Here is an 18,593-nt window from a genome sequence, read left to right as displayed (position 1 = left end):
GGCAACAGTGTTTTACAGTATTGTTTTACAAACTATTGTAAGGCAGGGTTAGAACAAGGGAGAATATTAGCCAGGCCCTGGGAGGAGGGAAGCTTTATGAGCCCTCTGAGGCTGGTTGGGGAGCGCCGGGGCTCCTGTGCAGTTAAGCAGTAGGCTACAGCTCTACAAGCTGCCCCTACATTTACAGAATGCCCTTGGATGGAGGATGTGTGCGAAAGGAAAAAAGTGTGGGGCATGCATGCTCATGGGCTAATGAGTGCATGTGTTAATGCCTGTGTGTGTTTGTGTGCACATGTGAATGTGCACGGACGAGATGTTGTTGGGTTGAGTCAGTCTCCAGAGGGAAAGAGAAGGACAAATGCTCCTTAAAAATAGCCCCTGGGCAGCTGGTGTACACAGTCTATCAGCAGTCCGTCCCTGGGGCCAAGGAGGGAGGGAGGGGGAGATGGAGAGAGAGAGAGTGAGAAAAAGAGAGAGAGATGGGATAGATGTAAGAGAGAGAGAAGAAATGTGGAAAATAGGGTTGAATATGAGTGGAATGCAAAAAGAGAAAGAAATATTTTTTTATTATATATATATATAATGGTAAAAAAAAATAAACTCTCCACTCAAAAAGGGAAGAAGATAGTAACCCCCCCCCCCCCCCCAAAAAAAAACAAAAAACAAAAACAAGAAGTAAAAGTCAAGAAGAAAGAGGAAACACACTGATAGTCAGCAGAAAAGAGAAGGTAAAAGATGAAGAGTGGCTCCCAGTCCTAGTTGTGAATGCTCTAGAGGTCACAGTGGAGGGATAGGGTTTTAGAGAGAGCAGATTTGTCCCCAGACGTCTTTAGTTACTAATATACCAGAGAGTGGTGCGCTAAATCGCTCCCAGTCGGCAGGAATAGAGATCTTTGAGACCCACTGAGACCCTTTATGGAAATAACTCTACCCCATTTGCTCTCAATAACTCGCCGTAGCAGTGTACATGTGCACGCTGGTAGGTGTGGGTGGTGTGTATTTGAATCGAAGGTGCTCATTGAGCATTTGCGTGCATAATTTTAATGGACATGCACATAATGGATAGATGGTTTTTACAACTGTTCAATCTACTGGGAGCAACAAAGTCATCAAGCCATTAGATATTTATGGCATTGGAATGGATTCTTTTGGCTGCACTGTGTGTGTTTTTTTGTGATCGCAGATATGGCATTAGTGCATACCAGAAAAATTAGATTTAAACCCAGCAATAAGAAAAAGATTCTCAGAAGGAATTTTTGGGAGAATATAGTTTGCAGCATGTAACTGGAAGGGTTCGTGGGTGTATTTTTAACTTTAAATGAGAAATAAAGAGCTGGAAGTCATTCTATAGATGCCTGAAGGATCTCACACTCTCACAGTATCATCAACACACCAATTAGAGCCACAGACTGGGAAAGGATCAATGCGATTCCGAGTGTGTGTGTGTGTGGGTGGGTGGATGGTGTGTGTGTGTGTGTGCACAGATAGATGTGTTTCGTTAGTTCCTTCACTGAGCTAATTGAGCTGTTTCTCCTCAACAGTTGGGAGCTCTTAGGCTGCGGACAGATGCCCTTGGGCACAAGGTGTGTGTGTGTGTTTGTATGGGTTTGTGTGGATCTGTGTATTTGCCACAGTGAGCATGTGTTCCATCCTGCCATAGTGATTGCAAAAGTTTGTTGCTGCATGCCAAAATGAAAACTTGTGTGTGATATGTGTGTGTGTGGCATGCAGGCTGTTGGTCTGTCAGTGGCGTATTTAGCGGTCTCCAGGCGTCATTAGTACTCTGACTGTCACATCAGCCAGTCTTAGTTGAGCTCTTTATAAACCTTTGTTTGGAATACTCCGGCCACATGTGCGCCACTGCGACTGATGAGCCCTGAACGGGTGCTGATGGAGGGTGCGTGTGTGTGTGCGTGGAAGCGGGGTGGTGATGGAGCAAAGCCGTCCTGACAGAGATGTTACCCAGCAGTGGGATCCTGTGGCCCCCGCCCCCTCTCTTTGTACACATATACACACAGGAATTCTCACACACACTACCATCACCTACTCAAAAAACCTGGCTTCCAATGCCACCATTAGGGTCATGTTTAACTTGAAAGATAAGGATATACTTTGTTTATTCCAGGAAAAGGACAGTTGACCATTCCTCACATACAGGAAATACGGCTAATATGCAATCCGCACGGGGCAGCAATATTCAGGTTATGCCACAGCAGTGCTGGAAAAGTAATTTTATTTATATGTAATGGGCAAATTAATTTGGTATTTTTTCTATGTTTTTCTGAATATAGACATTTCAAGTTGCAGCACACTTTTAAATGCACTTTTAGATATAATCATAAAAGCATTACATTGAGGCTAACAATCTATTTGAAAATGTTAAAATTCACAAGTCAAAAGCCTCGGCGGGTCTCTGTTCATCAGCTTCTGCAGGTGGTGCCAGATCCAGCAATTTGAACAACTTTCTGAAACAGACGAGCCCACATCCGTTCTCACGTTACGGAGCAATTGACAGGGTATGAGGAGGCATGAAAGTAAAAGCAAGCATAGTATTTCTCTCTCATTCTTATTTTTCACAACTTACTTTTTGTGTGTGTGTGTGTGTGTGTCTGCAACTTCGTAAATTGCAGACACAGAGAGAGAGAGACTTCTTCACATCACCCATAACGAGCCACACAAAGTCCCATCTTTGAATGTGGCTGCACGAAATAGGTACATTTTTGGCTCTGAGTGTTGTTGGAAAATACATTATAGTACATCTGAATTAGTTTCAAGAAAACCACATCGTTATTGTTGGCATTATTTTATATATTTTTTTTCTTTTCCATGAAAAGACTTTAATCTGTCTCTCAATACTTTCCATCACAACTTCTCTGCTTTGCCTATGGTTTTCAAAGCAAATTTCTTTCTTTCTAAGAGTTAAGATATTAATTTTTACTGTCATACAGCTGACTAATATATTTTCTTATAAAGCAAACATGGCCACTGTAGCGTTTGCACGAGTTGTCTAAAATGGAGTTAAACAGTGCATTTGTTGAAGACTATTTTCATCTTTGGATAAGGCATCTTTGATCTTTTGTGTTGAGGTGGCTTCTTCTTTGACATATATGGATATGGATAGAGGTTCTTATCCAGAAATATCACCTTTTATTTGTGCCAAGCAGATCCTCTGTTAGTGTGACCAAAAATCTTTGACCTTTATTCATAAATGTCTGTTCTTAGCCTGGATTCTTCATCTCATGTTCTTTTTCAGACAGTAAAAGTTTTCTCCTGGCTTTTGTGCTATGTAAAATAGATTAGTGTAATCTCTGTCTGACTGTAGCCACCTTCACAGTTGCAAAAGTTATCTCCTGTGGCTCCTGTGATGACATGCAGGCTCATTGGGCTTGAAATCTGTGTAGCTTTTTTCCCCATCATTTGATTGTGTATGCCAACTGCATACACATATGTAATAGAATAAATTTTAAAAATCAGCAGAATTGATTGATTGATTGAATCTTTATTTTGAACATGTTGAAAAAGTATAAAAAAAATAGAATTAAAAGAGACAAATGAACAAAGCAAACAAAAGGAAAACAAGCAACCACAACTCCAAATAACGTCCATGTTCAAAAAGGAGCAGGAAGAAGCATAAGCTTATTTAATCCCACCCCTTTTCCACTATCTAGTATCAATAGACTACAGAAATACCTCCTTGCAATTACATTAAATGTTATGTGTAATTTTTTTTTTTTTTTTTTTTTTAAATATATACACATATATGTTTCTATCTATCCATACATACGTATATACACACATACGCACATATACACATTTTCAATAACCCCATTAACACCTCAAGGATACACAGCCTACAATTATATATATATATATATATATATATATATATATATATATATATATATATATATATATATATATATATATATATACCCATACCAACAAACCCGTGCATGCGCACACACATGAAAATATTAGACAAGAACACCCTATCAAATCTCTACCATTTCCCTGTACCCTGTAAAAACCATATCCTTAAACCGCTTTTTAAACTGCGCCATGCTTGGACATTGCTTCATATCTTTACTTAGTCTGTTCCACAGCTTCACTCCACACACAGAGATGCAAAAACTTTTTAATGTTGTACGGATACGAGGATGTTTTAAATTTAATTCCCCCCTCAAATTGTATCCCCGTTCCCTTTTAGAAAACATTTTTAAAATATTGTCAGGAAGCAGGTTATTTATTGCTTTATATATAATTTGTGCTGTGAGAAAATGAACCAGATCTGTGAATTTTAGAATTTTTGATTTTAAGAATAGTGGATTTGTATGATCTCTGTAACCAGTTTTATGGATTATCCTTATGGCCCTTTTTTGTAATATAAAGATTGATGATAGCGAACATTTGTAAGTATTGCCCCAAACCTCTGCACAGTAATTCAAATACGGTGCAATCAGGGAACAATAGAGAATGTGGAGTGATTTGTGGTCCAGAATGTGTTTTACTTTACTCAAGATTGAGACACTTCTTGAAATTTTGTTATGTATATGATTTATATGAGACTTCCAGTTTAATTTATCATCTATAATCACACCAAGAAACTTATGTTCAAGTACTCTTTCAATTTCCACACCATCTACATGAATCTGCACTTGTGCATTTCTAAGGGAATTCCCAAATAAGATAATTTTAGTTTTACTTAGATTTAGCGATAGTTTGTTCCTGTTAAACCATTTTTTAATTTTGCACATTTCTGAAGTAATTGTATCCAGCAGCTCCTTTAGATTCCCCCCAGAACAAAAAATATTTGTGTCATCTGCAAATAATACTAATTTTAATATATCAGATGCCTTACAAATATCATTTATATAAATAATAAATAATTTTGGACCCAGTACAGAGCCTTGTGGAACACCACAAGCAATGTCCAAGCATGATGAGGAATGGACACCCAGCTTCACAAATTGTTTCCGGTCACTTAAATAATTTTTCACCCATTGCAGTACAACCCCCCTAATCCCATACCGTTCCAGTTTATTAATTAATATGTCATGATTGATTGTGTCGAATGCTTTCTTGAGATCCAGAAATACTCCAGCTGCATACTGTTTCTGATCTATAGCATTCGTAATCTCCTCAATTGATTCGATTAATGCCAGAGATGTTGATCTTTTTGATCTGAATCCATATTGACTGTCAGAGAGTAATTTATATTTATCTAAGAATTTGTCTAATCGTTTATTAAACAGGTTTTCTAGGATTTTGGAGAACTGTGGTAGTAAAGAAACAGGCCTGTAATTTGTGAAGTGGCGTCTATCCCCGGTTTTATACAGCGGCACAACTTTAGCTATTTTCATTTTGTTTGGCACTTTTCCCGTCTGAAATGATAAGTTGCAAATATATGTTAGAGGTCCTACAATTCCTTCAATGACCTTCTTGACGATTTTCATGTCAATATCATTACAATCAGTAGATGTTTTATATTTACACATGTGTACAATGTCAATTATTTCTTTTTCCTCCACTGATGTGAGGAACATTGAGTTAGGGTTCCTATCAATCAGGTTTTCACTACAGTCTACTGATGGCAGTGACTCAGGAATTTGTTCTGCCAGTTTTGGTCCAATATTTACAAAATAATGATTAAAGCTGTTGACCTTATCAGCAGTGTTTTCCATAATATTGCCATTATCGATAAAGTATTGTGGATAACTTTGTTGTCCAGAATTATTTTTAATGATACCGTTTAAAACATCCCATATTCCTTTCATATTATGTTTATTGTTGTTCAATATTTTACTATAATACTCCTTTCTACATACACGTATAATATTGGTCAACTTATTTTTGTATTTTTTATATTTATTTTCAGCTTCTTTTGTTCTTTGTTTTAGGTATTCCCTATAGAGTGTATTTTTCTTTTTACATGCATTTTGTAAACCCTTAGTGAGCCATGGTCTATCTGAATATTTGTGCTTTCTGTTGTATTTTATTGTTGGACAGTTTTTATCGTACAACTCCATGAATATTCTTAAAAATATGCCATATGCAATATCAATATCAGCTTCTTTGTACACATTGTCCCAGTCCTGATTTAATAGATCGTTCTTAAATGCAGTCATAGTTTCTTCTGTCCTTACACGTCTGTATCTCAGTTGTTCTTCATGCTGATTTTTCTTATAATTAGTGTCATAAACTGCAAAAACTGGTAGGTGATCACTGATGTCATTAATTAATATTCCGCTCACAATGTTGTTTTCCATATTGTTAGTGAAAATATTGTCAAGTAAGGTGGCACAATGTGGTGTAATTCTGCTAGGCCTGGTTATTTTAGGATGTAAACTCAAACTGTACATAGTGTTTAGGAATTCGTCGCTCATTTTATGCTTTTTTGGATTCAACAGGTCAATATTAAAATCACCACAGATAAACATAACTTTTTGATTTGTTTTAGAGAATATTTCCTCTATGAAGTCATTAAATACTTGAATACTAGAGCCAGGTGTTCTATATATACAGCTAATTATTACATTTTTTTCTTTTTCCTTATAAATTTCAATTGTTATACATTCTAGTAAATTGTCAATTACAGTTGTCATACTTTCTACCACCTTGTAGTTTAGGTTTTTATCCACATACACAGCTACTCCCCCTCCACTCTTGTTCCTTCTATTTACAAAATTCACTTCATATCCCTCCAGTCCAAAGTCCATTCCTTTCTCCGCATTGATCCATGTTTCAGAAATGGCAATAATTCCAAATGGATTTGTCAACTCATTTAGATATTCCTTTATATTGTTGAAGTTGGCATACAGACTTCTGCTATTAAAATGGATTATTGATAATTTATTTTCCGTGTTGATGGTGTGCTTAAACTGTTCATCAGTGAAGTAGCAGCAGTTACAGCTGATGTTGTAGAAGAAATTATTTTCCGGGTCTATATCCTTTTCTAAGTCTAGAACATTATGGTCTGTGTATCGAAATGTTCTCAGTTCCAGATTATCATAAAGAGAATTCCAATGAGTTATGTTGATATTGTTGCCGGATGCAGATGAAGTTCTTTTGGACTGTGCCATGTGTTGTGTTGTGTGTCACGTCACATGTGTATTCATACCTCCAGAGTAAGTTGACCTCAGTATTTGTCCAGCTCTTCCATATTTCTGATGACCAACACTTTGGCTTGTTCCGGTGTTCCATTGAGTTTAATGAATACTTTGCAGTTGGTGGTCCATGTATTTTGAATTTTTCCCTGTTTCTTCAAGTAACGTGCTTTCCTGGCAATGTCCGCATTTCTTTTTATCAGATGTTCGTTCATGAAGACATCGGATCCTTTCAGTTTCTTTCCTTGTTTTAACAGTGCTGTTTTCTGTTTTCTGTTTGCAAATCTCACAATGATGGCTGGTTTGTCACTGTCATTTTTTCGGGGTAGAGGGTGGCAAGCCTCAATGTTGTTATAATCCACTTCCACACCTTTGGACCGTAGAAAGGTAACCACTTGATGCTCCGTGGAGTTGACATCTTCCTCTCCTGGCCCTCCTACATTGTCAGTGGCGACCGCCCGGGCGTATGACCGGGGTTTGATGCGAAGCCCCGTGATGATAACATCGTTCATCCGGGTGTACTGCTCCAAATCCGCCACTCTGTTCTCCAGGTACGCCAGCCGCCGATCCTTCTCGGCGTTCTGGATGCGGAGAGCCTTAACTTCCTCGACCAGGTCCAGGATGGCTTTCTGCTGCAGTTTGACAGTAGAAATCTCCTCTGTCATAAACTCCAGCGACTTCTTAATATCGTCTCCTTCCTCGGCTGACAGAACTTTTTTCGGGCCCATGCTGAGAGACGCTCTCGTAGCTTTGCCGTGACGACCGGCTAGCTAGTTGATGCTAGCGTCCTTCCTCTCACTCACCGCTACGGTTCAAAAACATCAACTTATGAGTTTTCGAGAGGTCGCAAATGACGAGCCACCACAGGTTTAGTGCGCTGATCTTCAAAAAAGTCTCGAAAGTTAGAAAGACGTCCTTTAACCCATTCACCCAGTGAAGCAGTGGGTGAATTTTCGACTTAAATGACACTTTGTACACTTCTTTTGTTCTGACACGAAAACATAGTTCCTTATTTTACCAGTGAAACTGACTAGTCAGAATTAAATCAAAGAAATGTCTGTATTCGTCACAATAAAGAAAAAATGCCACCCAGTCCAACAGTGTGGCCCATTATTGTCTTATTGATCATTTCTGTTTGCGTGGGACAGCGGAATAAACAGTGTTGATTACACAGACCAATACTGTTACTACAGTTCATTGCAATGTGGAATTCAGTAGTGCATCACTTCAGTGTGAAAAGGACTTTAATGAGTGCTTTATTTTTAATACTCAATTGCATTTTGCTGCAACCACTTCTGCACTTTTATCAGCATGCTTTGAAAATGCAGGACTTTAAATTGTGTAGAGCAGAGCATTAAACTGTAGTGCTGCGAGCAATTAAAGGATCTGCCTTCTTGCGATAAAAATGTACGAGACATGTAAGCAGCCGTGGAATCAACAAGTAGCCGATGTTATTTCCACGGAAACTTCTCTGCCGCATAGCTGGTGCTAGTCGTCTCTCCTCACTGCGGCAGCTGCCTGTGATGGTTATCTCTCATTCATTTTTAAACAAACACAAACGCGCACACACGCACACACACGCGCACACGCCCACACCCAACGCACGTTTGCACGGTTGCACACGTTTGCGCACACGAACGCGATTGTTCTTCTTCTCCCTCTTTCTTTTTTCGAGAACACAACTTCCAGCTTAACTTCCAGCAGAAGTGTGCCACTCCCTAGTCCTTCAGCACAAGTCATCACTTTGAGCTGCTCGGGAATACAGTCTAACTTTCTAGTACAAGACTAGTCGTTGAGTTTTTCTCCAGGGAGCACTGCTATATACCTTATACTCACTTTACAGGACTTCCATATCAGTGGAAGGCATCTCTCTGTGAAAGAACTGAGGTAGGAGTTGGGATAAAGCTATTTGATGTTTTGTAGCAAACGTATCTGAGGTAATGGATACTGTGTGAAAGGGTACGGCTGCGTGAGTGAAGTGACAAAGTTAGTTTGGGCCTTACAGATTTTTTTAAAATCCCCCCGGATCGCTCAAACTGCCCCCTTGTACACTCACCGCTCTACTGATTGTGTGTGTTTATGTGTCAGATGATCGGTACCTGGGCTAACAGAGAGGAGTCCCTCCGGTCCTTCTGTGGAGCTTCTCGGGTCTGGTCAGTTAACCTCCATCTCTCTCTTTGATCGCTACGGCTCAGACGACCCTCAGGGAAAACACAGCACACTCAAACCTGGATCAGACTTGTGTTAGCAGAGACGCACACACACACACACACATATCCACAGCAGACAAGCAGATTGACAGAAGAAAAACTTGTGCATATGCCAATGCATACACCCCCCCTCAACCAAACACACACACATACACTTTGCCGCACAGTCAGACCAAGGGGTAATGCTATACAGCCAGTGTCAGTGAGAGCAGGGTACTTAAGGTGCTATTACACTCCCATTACCTCTACTCTCACGTGCAATCAGAGAGAGGTGATGGCCTGTATTCTGGCAACACACACCCTGTTTCTCCTTCTGACAGCTGTGTGGACAGAAGCCGGAGGCGCTGGGCTGCAGGATCCTAAGTAAGGTAAAGTGAGAAGATTTAATCTGATGGGTGGGTGTCGAATCTAGTAGGTAGGAGAGAAGGAACGCACCGGGTAGCAGCGGGGCTAAAGTGGATAAAGCTGATACTCCGGTTTGCAGATGATCATGACGGATATGCAGAGTTTCATGTGTTTGTGAGTCTCTTGTAATGAAAGGCATGAAAAGAAAACATCTTCAACCCCACCACCCCCACCCGCCCCCATTTTATACCTGTTTTTTGTGCCCTCTCTCTCTATCTTTCTCACACACACACACACACACACACACACACACACACACACACACACACACACACACTCTCTCTCTCTCTCTCAGCTGGCCCCAGATAGTTTTGCTCTTCCCCCAACTCCTCTGGGACCTCTTCTCTGTGTCGTTAATCAGAGCTCCTCAGCTCAGCTTCTCTCTCTCTTTCCCTCTCCTTTTTTCTTTCTTTCCAACCAACACACACACTTGTTCGTGCACAGAGACACACACACATACACGCAGCCTTACAGTCTATCCCCCCACCCCTTCCCCCGTGCATCCTCAGCCCCATCCATCATAAAACAGCAGTGGGAAGGTGGGGTTGTGTGTAAGTGCAAGTGTGTGAAAGTATGCGCTTCAGGTTGTGCGTGCGTGTGTGTTGGCTCATACGTGTGCACACTATAGGCACACATCTCAGCAAAAATGAATTGAGACTTTACAAGAAGAAAAGCAATTAGGCCAGGGCTTTGCCCTATCATTCACTGGCTAATGTATCAGAAGCTGAGTGAATATTATTAACGGACGGGGAGGGTTAGGCTGTGTGGGTTTTACAGCCAGAAGGTAGGACAAGAAAAGACTAATGATTGTGATGAAGTAACCCTGAGTTGAAGGGTTTTAATCACTCGCAGGCTTTGTGGCTTCACAGTTGACATGCTCTTTATGATAACTGCACGGCTCCCAGCTCCCAGTCTCTGCCATCCACCAAACGCTAGTGGGAAAGAATCAAATGAGCCATTATCGAACACGGGCAAGGCATGGCTGAGTACAATGAAACAAGATTACTCATTCATCAGGACGTGTGACTGAGAGCCGTTGAGATGAGGGAGCATAGAGAAAACAATTCATGAGTTGGAAAAATGGCAAAAAGAAAAAAGTACCATGAACAGAGGACAAAGAGACAAGAGGAGGAAGAGGGCACGGGAGACAAAAAGTGCATATGAAGAGAGAGGGGTGAGTGAGGTGGAGCACTGATGGACAGAGTCAAGAAGGAGCAGGCAGAGGAGTGAGAGTAGGTGAAGGAGCAGCGTTGGGTCAATGATGCATAGAGGCAAACCATTTGCACCTCAGCAGCAACTGAGCAGAGTGCTCTTGACTTCTCTCTCTCTCTCTGTGTGTGTGTGTGTGTGTGTGTGTGTGTGTGTGTGTGTGTGTGTGTGTGTGTGTGTGTGTGTGTGACATGGGTCGGGGGAAACTGGGTTCAGATCTAGGATAGGTCATGCTGTAATGGTGCCTTTTTTAACAGCATTTCTGTTTCACATCTCCACCAACGCTCTTAAATGTCATGCATTTTAAAAAGTCGGGTCTCCGCGGGTCACGCTGACATTGATGTGTGTGCTTTCTTCAAACAGGAACCTTCCTCTCTGTGATTTAAAGCAACATCTTGCGCTCTCTAGTTACGTTTGTTGACATCACTCAGCTCTTAACAGCAAATGTGATATGATAACTCAATCAGGCAAGTCGCTAAATATTGAGATAAGCCCATAGTGACCCTGAAGAAAAAATATGAGGCCAATCTGTTCCAGCTTGTTTCTGTGTTACAGTCACAATTACTGGAGATTACAGCCAAATCACTTCCACATGGACTCGATGAAAACTTTACAATCTCTCCCACAATACCCGATGAGGTGACTTTGTTTGGACTTAAACCAATAGAGGAAAGCAGAGAAGGGCTGCAGGAAGTAAAGTGGAGAGAGCCTTAGAGCGCTGATGAGAGGGGGGTGGGGGTGGAGATTTGAGGAATAGGTGGAGGACTTTTGCAAAGAGCTTATTTTTGAACCATCATGCAACCATCAGTTTCTCTCCCAAGAATTTCTGTTCCAAAATCTGTCAAATTGGAAACAAATGTTGCGGGTGAGACCGCACGAAGATAAAAAACATTCTTGTTGTTTCACAATCCACCACCAGAAAAAGAGCTGGCTCAGAGGATGAATAAAAGAATGAGCAAGCAAAGTAAAAAAAAAAAAAAAAAAAATCAAAATCAGCTTCAACATCACAGCAAGCAGAAGAGTGCTCCAAGACATACCCTTTAAAAATATATTTGTATTTAAAAAGAAAACAGAGAGGCACAATGAGGGACTGCACAGAAATTACAGGGGGTCGGAAAAGTATCTTTTTGTACTTTGATGGAGACCAAGAGTCATAACTCTAAGGGATGTATGGGATCGTTTTTTTTCTCATTCTACTTACATTTACTGTTTATTTTATCCTTGTCTTGGGAGAGTCTTCAAGAAGATACACATTAAATGGCCCTTGAGTGTATTTAGCCATATGCCATGACTAATCATAATTGTAACAGACATTTTTCATTGCACTCCTAGAACAATATGAGATCCATGATGGTTCAGTATGGAGTGCTAATTGTTTCCAAATATGCAGTGCTCCATATGCTGCATGATCACCATTTTGATTATGTAGCACAAGGGAAGTAGCTGTCAACTAATTTTCAGCCAGTGATGACAAGCAGGGTGCACCCAAATGCACAATTCTACAGACTAGGTTAGAATTTGCAATTTGTATGAAGTAAAAGCCAGAGGTGTGGACTCGAGTCACATGACTTGGACTCGAGTCAGACTCGAGTCATTAATTTTATGACTTTAGACTTGACTTGAAAAAATGTTCTAAGACTTGTGACTTGACTTGGACTTTTACACCAATGACTTGGGACTTGAATTGGACTTGAACCGGTTTACTTGAAAAGACTTGATATTTCACCCCAAATATAAAATTTAACATGCATATTATATAGAGATTGAAAATGTGACGTCATTCACGGGTAGAACCGCAAAGGATTCTGGGAACTCGTGGCAAGCGGTACTAGCGCACGCAGGCTTTCAATTAAAATCAGTTATACAGCGATAAAAAGAAACACAAAAATGTCAAGAAGCCGTTGTATTATTAACTGCAATAGCCGGTCGCATGACAGCCACGGGAAGCCGACGGGTAAAGAGATCGGTTGTTATCGGATTACGTCGTTGAAGAGAAATTGTTCGAGCCATGTTTCCGAAGTAACAAAGACGCGACTGGATTGCAGCCATTCAAAGACCAAATATAACGTCCCAGAACACTCCAGCTCACAGGTTAGTCTGCTCCAAGCATTTACACGAAGGTCAGTGTTTTTTAGTAGTTAATACGTCATTTTTCATAACATAATTGGTGATATAGGTTACAAGCAAGTCTGGCGCTGAACAGAAATTGTCGCGCTATGCTCCTTTGTTTATTGTGCATAAATAGTAAATTATCCTGACACAATATTGTGTTTCGCTTCTGTTATTATGGTACATTGATAAAAACATATACTTTTATTCACAGGATAAAACAGGTTTTTTGTATCACCAATTGCCCAGTACGATTACAGCATACAGTATTATTGTCACTGCTACATTTCTGTGATGGGTACCAGAAATTATTTCCACTACTAATTAATTACCGTTGAGCTCAAAGGTCCTATTAATAAACGGTTAAGGAATGTGTATTTATGACGACAATTTGTGAGACTGGTAAACTTATGATACGTACGATGGTCTTTCGTTCTACACGGTGCATTTTACGGTCCTGTACCCATCTGTCGGTAAACTGTACCTGGGCTTGTTGCAGTGACCTGAAGTTACTAAACTTCATGAGTGTATGCACTCACTCCAAGAACCGTATAATTATAAATATGCATATAAATATGCTACAATGAGATAGCTGACTTCATCTAACTAGCAAATGTTGTCCAGGCTACGTTGGTGATACAGTTTTTTTTAATGTGTATGATATTTTTGTCATGCGATTTTAAAGCTGGTCCTACAACCGCATCCAAGAATAACATGCAGCTTATCTCAGAACTGTCGGTGAAAATTATTATTGGAGCTAGGTTTAATTGAGCTGCATTTTAAAGAGGTGCAATTTCACAATTTGTGTATATTTTCTAAGTTCACTACTTTGTCATGTGTTGAGAAAAACACAGATTTTAAAATTACATGGTCTAATATTTACATTTAGCATATAACTGCAACATTATTTTTTCATTTTTTTTTTTTTAAAGACTCGAAAGGACTTGAAATTCAAAGTTTCAGACTTGTGACTTGACTCGGACTTTTACACCAGTGACTTGAGACTCGACTCTGACTTGCCTGACATTACTTGAGACTTGACTTGAGGATAAAGACTTGAGACTTACTTGAGACTTGCAAAACAATGACTTGGTCCCACCTCTGGTAAAAGCACATGGAAAGGGACATGGCTGATCAGTTTCATTTGGCAAGCAAAACCAAAAAGAGCAAGCAGAGGCAAAAACCAGGAGACAAAACAGGGGCAAGTACATGGAAAGATTAGATGATCTCACAGAGGACATGGGGGGAAAAACTTATATACACGGAGAAGACAATTAGATGAAGGTAAAGAACATCAGATGGATGCAAGTACTCCTGGTACTAGAATAAGAGACAAGAATGAGTAACCAAATAAATATAAACAAAATATGCAAGGACAATACACAAAGCAAGCCTTAACTTAAGAATTCTGATGGGTTCTCTCTTATGCCCTTTCCAATAGATACTTACCAGTTTTCAATTTTTTTTGCAGCACTGAGATCAACAAGTTTTTCTACTGCCTGCTTGAGTTTTTCTTTAAAAAACTTCACACATCCTTCTCCGTCATGATTCCTTCCACCTTGTTGAGATTTCCAGTTCCAGATGGACAGAAGCATCCCCACAGCATAATACTCCCACCACCGTGTTCCACGGTGGGGATGGTGTTTTTGGGTTGTACGTCACTCCCTTCTTTTTCCAAACATAAGCAGCAACTCTGTGGCACAAAAAGTTGTAGTTTTGTCTCATCTGACCAGAGGACACAATTCCAGCATCCATAATGATTCTCCGGGTTGTCCTTAGCATACTTCAATCGGCCTGAAAGTGTCTTTTCTGCAAAAGTTAAAATATTTATTAGGGTGCAACCTCTCAGTGCATTGGTGTGCACGCTTCTAGTAATTGCCTTCTTTGAGACAGTTCCCAGCTTGGCTAAGTCATTCACTAGTGCCTTGGCACTTGTTATGGAGTCTTTAGATATATCCTTCACTAGCTTTTGTTCCACAGTCTTTGAAATCTTTCACTTCCTACCTCAGGTTTGAGTGAGGAGTGAGAAGTGAGAAGCCACACAGTACAGAATACTGTGTGGCTTCTAACTCCAGTTCTTGACACTCGCTGCGATAACTTTGTACATCCATCTCCTGCTTGGAGAGCATCAACAATTCTTTTTCTGAAGTCTAATCTGATTTCTTGCTTTCTCATGTTACAGCTCAAACTCTTGCTGGAATTTTTACACTGTGTGTAAATTGGAAGATAAACCTCTGTTTTAACATGATTTTACAAGGTATGAGCATTACAAAGTTAAAGCACATCACTGCTCATAGTATGTTTAGGAGTGTTATGTTGAAATTCCCTTGCGCTGTTAAAAAAGCATTTGGAAAGATTTTTGACAGAAACTTTAAATTACATAAGGGGTCTAATAATTCTGTCCCTCTCTATACCTACGAAGAATTCAACCACCAACGGTTTAGTGTTTGATTTAGCTGTGTTAAGGCTAGGAACACCTAATTTAAGACATACGTGAAACGATTTTGGTGAAATATTGTGATAGTGACTTTTCCGGTGTGAAAAAGCCCCCCCCCCCCCCAAAAAAAAATAAAAATCTACAAGGTGGGATCAGTGATGTGTGAAGAGATTTAACTGATAAAGGTACACTACCCAGACAGCAGAGTGATGTAATGCTGAAATATAACTGCTGTGTGGGTAGTGGTAGCCGCTATGAGCAGAAATATGTGCTTACCAATTGAGAAGAGGTCGTTTCTTGTTTGCTTAGCAGTGCTCTATGTTCCAACTGTCTCTGGGTGACCCACACACACAGCGACTCTAGCATTAATGTAGCGTTCTCAGCAGTAAGACATCAGGGTAACGTCACTAATCACTGGTTGTTCTCTGTCTTAATGATCTGACATTAAGTAGCATGAACTTTGTTTTCTTGCTGAAAAGATGTAGCATCGATGTAGCTTACCGCTGCTTTAGCCACGTCCTACTGCACTCCAAGCAATGTTCGTAAGACGCACTTGTATCTCGCCCAAACCGTGGTCTATTGTATGTTTTAAAATGTATCAAGCATTTCTATTTCCTACTAAATAGAATAAAGTGACCCACCAGTGACCACCCGGTCAGCTGGTGGGTAACAGGCATCTCTGAAAACGTTAGAGCACTTATGTGATGTCTTGATGAATCAAGCAGATATTAGAAGTTTACACAGCACCACTCTCGCATGAAAATATCTGAAAAGTTTATTTTGTGACCCAGAAAGAGTAATATTTCAAACTCTGCCACTCTGTGTTCCTCCGCCACTGCCTTGTTTGAGTTTTGGACGAAATGGATTCTGGGATATTGCATTTCGTCATTTCGAGCTGATTGGAGACCAAAACAGCCAATCAGATTTTTCAGTCAGTCTGTGATTGGCTGGTTTTGTGGCACAAATATAACGGTATACATAAAGAGTTGAGCGCGCATTGGCAGAAATGTTGAGAGCGCGAGCAACACATTGCGGGCGAGCGCAAATATAAAAACTGAGCGAGAGGGGCTGCTATTGTGTGTGTGTATGGATAATAGCAAACACTGAAAAACATTTTCTGCATGCAGGAATGAATTTTGTTCACTCATATTCAGCTTTTCTTTGCTCAAAATAAATTTCTCCTCAAAATGCAACACTTACACCTGCAAACTTTTTTTTACGCGCGCTCAGAATAGTGGCACAAAAATAACGCCATAGTTTTTGGCATTACGTTATCCACCTACACTACTCATGCCCCAAACAATCTCCAAGCTACCCCATTGCATCCTGGGTGGGGTCAGAAAAGCGGAGGCAAGCAACGCAGCCTTGACTTCTTGCCAACAAGCAAGCTACATTAGCACTACCGAATCTCTCGCTATGTGGGTCACACAAAGAGGTAGAACATAGGCAAAGCTAAATGACCTCTTCCCAGTGAACAAACACACGTCTCCGCTACATAGTGGCTACCTCAACCCACACAGTATATATATACAGCAAGTTGCTGCGCTGTGCTTTATTCTGTAACGCTGACATTATGGTGATGGAGGGTGCAGTCTGGGTAAGTAAAATAAATTTTCTATCTTAAAAAAACAAGTTTTAAAGTTGGTCGTAGTACCTGATACCAGTGCTGTTTGTCCATGTCTCAGGATAACTGTTTGTTTTAATATTTTAGTGGTAGCTGCATTTTTTTCTTTCTTTAAAAAAAGTTTTTATTTTAGAAAACTCTTTCCAACTTTACCAAAGACTGCAACTCCCTGTTTCAAACATTAGACAACTCCATTATTTATTTTGGTGTTTTAAAATCTTGCTCTTTAATCTTTGCTGTCTTTGCTGCAAGGAGAGAAAGTGGTGAAAATAAAAGCTAAGATTGCAAGCTATTTTGTTTTGAATCTAAACGGTCTGTTCATAATAGAGTTTGAGGGGTCATGCAAACTGAGCGAGTTTTCCAGAAGAAAGAGCAAAATGAAAGGGCGCTGGGAGATGTTCCCAAAACACGGAAGAAACCAGAGACGACGAGTGAGTGTTAACCGATCTGAATGTAGCCTCAAGGTGCTAGCTAAATCTGGTAAGCAGCCTTCTTTCTACACATCCCCTGATTTTTGATGTTTTCATTTTCACATTTGAGAAGCTTGGGAATTTATCAAAGTTTAAGCAGCTCTGTCAAAAAATACCAAATTATATATATATATATATATATATATATATATATATTTTTTTTTTTTTTTCCCAACCAATATGTAGAAGTATTCCACAAGACCTCTGAACACACATTAAAAATGGAAAAGCACCATTTTAACTTTTACATATACCTGTTGTAATCATTGCAAATAATGTTGCTATACAATTTCGAGATATTAGAAATAGTTAAGCATTTTTCTCTTACTTGAGAGGAGGATCCAAAAGAAAATTAAAAGTAGCAGCAACAGTGGTGGGCCTGGGCTTTTCACAAAGTGAAACATAAAGATCACCCCTCTCCTGACTCGAGTCGTTTTTGAATTGTCTCAAAGTCAGTGAAAGGAAGGGGGCAATTGTTTAAGTCATTTCTCGTTTTCCTCTTTTCCTCCATAACGTGATCTTGTTGAAATGTCCTCTTTGTCCACAGCAGCTCCTTGGTAAAACAATCCACGGTAAAGTCAGAGCGTGTGGTCGTTAACTTCCCCTGGCATAGCAGCCTTGCTTTTATAGGTGGCAAAAGCTACTAATCCTTCAGTCCAATATTTACTTAGTCCAAGTTATGCTTTCCTGGACCCTAGCTATGCATCTCTCCTGCTCCCTGCTTATATATTCTTGGCCCTTGATGTATTCCTGGCTCAGGAAACAACTTTTAGTGCCCCGCAAGGGCTGAGTGAGAATTGACAGTGTGTGCCAGAGTGAGAGCGAGAGGTAGGGGGCCTGTTTTAGTTCCACTGTGTTTGTAAGGTCACTCAGAGTACATCTGTATGGAGTGGGAACTCACTCGCTTTCACTGTCACAACCACTCACAACAGCCATCTGTAATGCTGTTATGTGGAGCACTGTGTCCCTTTGTCCCTTAAACACGCGCACGCACACACATGCGGCACGCAATCGCGCAAGAGGGCA

Source organism: Maylandia zebra, linkage group LG2 (genome assembly GCF_041146795.1).
Source record: "Maylandia zebra isolate NMK-2024a linkage group LG2, Mzebra_GT3a, whole genome shotgun sequence".
Lineage (NCBI taxonomy): Eukaryota > Metazoa > Chordata > Actinopteri > Cichliformes > Cichlidae > Maylandia > Maylandia zebra.
Note: the sequence above shows the minus strand (reverse complement) of the source record.